The following is a 3,956-nucleotide window of genomic DNA, read 5'->3' on the forward strand; positions in this document are numbered from 1 at the left end:
ATTGATTCTTTTCATAGTCTTTCTGTTTTCTATTATTTACTTCTGCTGTAATGTTTATTATTTCTTTTCTTCTGATGACTGTAGGTGTGCTTTGCTGGTCTTTTTCTAATTGTTGGAGCTGTTGTATTAATGTGCTGATTTTGGCTGTATCTTCTTTTTTGATGTGTGTATTTATTGCTATATATTGTCCTTTCAGCACTGCTTTTGCTGTGTCCCAAAAGTTTAGGTATGTTGTGTAAATTTATGGACACTTGCTTTGTGGCCTACATAGTCTGTTCTGGAGAGTGATCCATGTACACTGGAAAAGAATGTGTATTGTGCTGTTGTTGCTCTGTACACATTTATAAGGTAAAATTGGTTGATTGTGTTGTTTAGTTTCTCTGTGTCTTTGTTGAGTTTCTAGTAGTTCTGTCCTTTTTCAAAAAGGTGTATTAAAATTTCCCACTATTATTGTAGATTTGTCTGTTTCTTTCTTCAATTCTATTAGCGTTTGCTGATGTATTTTGAAGCTTTTTCATTGAGAGTTTAGATATTTGCTTGGTCATGCCCTCTTGTTCTCGTGACCCTTTCATCATGAGATAATGTACTTCTTTGCCTCTTATGCTGGTTTTTGCCTTACAGTTTATTTATCAAAGATTAGTATTGCCACTCTTGCTTGGTTGTTATTGCAATTAGCTTGGCACATATTTTTCTATCCTTTAATTAAAATTTAATCTATTTTTGTCTTTGTGTGTAAGGTGTGTCTCTTGTCGACACCATATTGAAGGATCCTTTTTTCTTATCCATTCTGCTACTCTCCACCTCTTGACTGGTTGCATTTAATCCATTGACGTTCAGTAGTTATCAATAGGTATGAATTAATTGCTGTCATTATGTTATTTGTTTTCTTGTGCTGCTGGTTTCTTTCTTTTGCATGCCTTCCTGTGCTGAGTTCATTTTTTGGTGTGCTTTTTCCTTCATAGTTTTAATGTTTCCATGGTCTTGTATTTTCCTTTTCTTGATATGTTGTGAAGTTTTAAGTTTCTTTGAGGTTACTAGATAATATATTAATTTTTTTCTTCTTTAAAACCATGTGTTTTATCCTGAAATCTACCTGACCTCACCACCTGCATCTCTGTTCCTGTATTTTCCTCTTCTTTTGCTTTGTAGTAGTTTTGATCATAGATTGACCGCCCAGATCTTCTATTTTACTGTCGTAGTTTTGTTGAGCTCTAGAATCTTTCATCTCTCAACTGATTTCCAGGTGGTGTTGCCATGTATATCTGTCTCTGCTTGTTGTCTGTTCTTGTTGATTCTTGGTCCAAAGAACTCTCTTTAGTATGTTTGTACCACTGTCTTGGCTTTTACAAAGTCCCTTAACTTCTGTTTATCCTGGAATGTTCTGTTTTTATCATCATATTTGATTGACAACTTTTCTGGATAATTGATTCTTGATTAGCAGTGTTTTTCTTTCATAGTTTTGTATATGTCTCTCCACTGTCTCCTTGCCTGCGTGATTTCTGCTGAGAGATCGGATGTTAATCTAATTGGCTTGCCTTTGTAAGTAACACTTCTTTTTTCCCTAGTTGCTTTCAGGATTCTCTTCTTGTCTTTGATTTTGAAGAGTTTGGTTATGATATGTCTTGGTGATTTTCTTTTGGGGTCTGTTCCTCCTGGAGTTTATTCAGGTTCTTGAATGCTTATCTTCTCCTTTTTCAGGATGTCAGGGCAATTTAATTCCACCAGTTTTTTGAGTATCTCTTTTGTGGTTTTCTTTGAGTCTTCCTGTTCTGGGACTCTGTAATCACCCATAGACTATTCTTCTTCATGTTGTCCCACATGAATCCTAGGATTTCTTCAGATTTTCTCATTCTTTGTTTCTTTTTCTATCTTAGTAGTATAGAGAGATTTGTCTTCAAACTCACTAATTCTGGTTTCCATTTCTTCAGTTATACTCCTTTGTCCTTGCAGTGTATTGTCCATTTCTAATATTTTAGTATTGTTTGTCTGGACCTCTTTTTGCAGGTTTTGTAATTGTCTCTAATACCTTATCTGTTTATTTATTGTTCCTGTAGCACTTTCCTGACTTCATTATTATTTTCCTCAACCTTTCTCTGTAACATTCAGATGCATGTCAGTATAGGACAAAGTCCAAAGCCTGCAGTCCTTACAGTGCCAGTTCTAGCTCTACCTATTGCTTGTATGTTCAACTACCCTGTCATGATTCTGCACATGAGCAGAAATTTTCCATTGCTTTTTAGGCACTGTGGTTGTCTTGTATTTATAATAAATAAATGAATGTATGTTAGTGTATTCTTAAGCTCTCTCCAGTTGCCTCCTGGTAGATGCGGTCAGGAGATGAGCTATTTTCACTTCTCTTACTGCTCAATTCAGAATATTTTGGGTTTTTTTCAATTAAAAATAGTTATATTTATATTCCACAATTTGCTCAAATACTGATTTTCTTATAAAGTTTCTATAGGATGATTTTTAAACAAATTATTCACATTGTGTCTTGGCTATGTACTTAAAGGAATTTCAGGGAAATAGTTCTGTGTTTTTATAGCTTAATTTGTACTAAAGGGATGGCAAGTGGTCACATGCAGTCCATGTGGCATTCTAACATGACATTTAATGAGTTTTCTGACATGGACCATCCCTTTGATGCTGAAAGCAATGCATCTGTTGAAAAAAGTGACTGTAGATTTGGATTACTGCTCTCTGCATCTTCCAGTATTTCTGTGTTACCTTTCCAATTAATATGGAATCTTGTGACCCTGAGATTTGATGCCAGCATGTTCCTTTGAAGCTTAGAAAAGGTTGGTTTTACTGGTGGATTTTTCCTTATTCTGTCTCAGTATGCTCATTATTTACATAATAGCAAACTCTAATAAATTCTTGACCTTGATAGGTGCATGTAATTACTACAACTGCTACACTTACTGCATCTGCATCTGGAATGAGTCCTGGATTAGGTGTTCAGCCTGAAATACAAACATATGCCTTCCTGCAGGAACAGGTCCCACTAAAACAGAGTCTAAAACTTGATCGTATTCTTCACTTTCTGCAGAGCCCACATAGATAATTTTCTACTCCAGGTCTTCAGACAGGTCCTCGATGCACTCAAACGTGATCTCGATCTGGAACGGGTTGTAGAAAGGAGAAGGATTATCCAGCACCACTACATTGTTCACCTGAACTTTTGCCATATTTTGAAAAACAAACTATGGAGACGGGGACTTGTTGCAGCACAATAAAATCCAGAGCATGGCTGCTCCTGAGAGCGAAGGCCCCCTCCCCGGCACTGGCCCAATGTCGTGCAGTGACGACTTGAGAAACTTTTTTTCCCCTCTTTTTGTTTACACCGGAGCACTCCACAGTGTTTTTGCAGCTTTCCTAGTTCACTAAACTATAGCCCATTCTGCTCTGATAACTACCAGCGATGCCCGTGATTGGCTAAGCTGCCAGAATGTTTTTAGCACGTGTTGGTTGATGACACTTTTCTGGAGTATGTTGTTGTTATTGTTAGGTGCCATTAAGTCAGTAACGAACGACTCATAGTGACCTTATGCACACCAGAATGAAACACTGCTTGATCCTGGGCCAACCTCACTATTGTTGCCATGCTTCAGTCTGTCGATGCTGCCACTTGGCCAGTCCATCTCGTTGGGGGTCTTCCTCTTTTTCTCTGACCCTCCACCTTACCAAACATGATATCCTTCTCGAGTAACTGGTCCCTCCTGACAATATGTCCGAAATATGAGAGAAGAAGTGTGGCCGTCCTGGCCTCCAAGGAGCACTCTGGCTGCACTTCTTCAAAAACGGATCTATTGGTTCTTTTGGCAGCCTATGGCACTTTCAATATTTTCCTCCAACACCATAACTCTAATGAGTCAATTCTGCTACAGCCTTCCTTATTTACTGTCCAGTTTTCACATGCATATGATGTTACTGAAAATACCATGGCTTGGGTCAAG

General features: G+C 37.7%; 1 pseudogene; it reads right to left on the reverse strand.

The window, feature by feature from the left end:
* Window positions 1-2,575: 2,575 nt before the first annotated feature.
* On the reverse strand, window positions 2,576-3,188 carry LOC102834050 (annotated as a pseudogene).
* Window positions 3,189-3,956: the final 768 nt, after the last annotated feature.

The sequence above is a fragment of the Chrysochloris asiatica genome, unplaced genomic scaffold (assembly GCF_000296735.1).
Source record: "Chrysochloris asiatica unplaced genomic scaffold, ChrAsi1.0 scaffold00068, whole genome shotgun sequence".
Classification (NCBI taxonomy): domain Eukaryota; kingdom Metazoa; phylum Chordata; class Mammalia; order Afrosoricida; family Chrysochloridae; genus Chrysochloris; species Chrysochloris asiatica.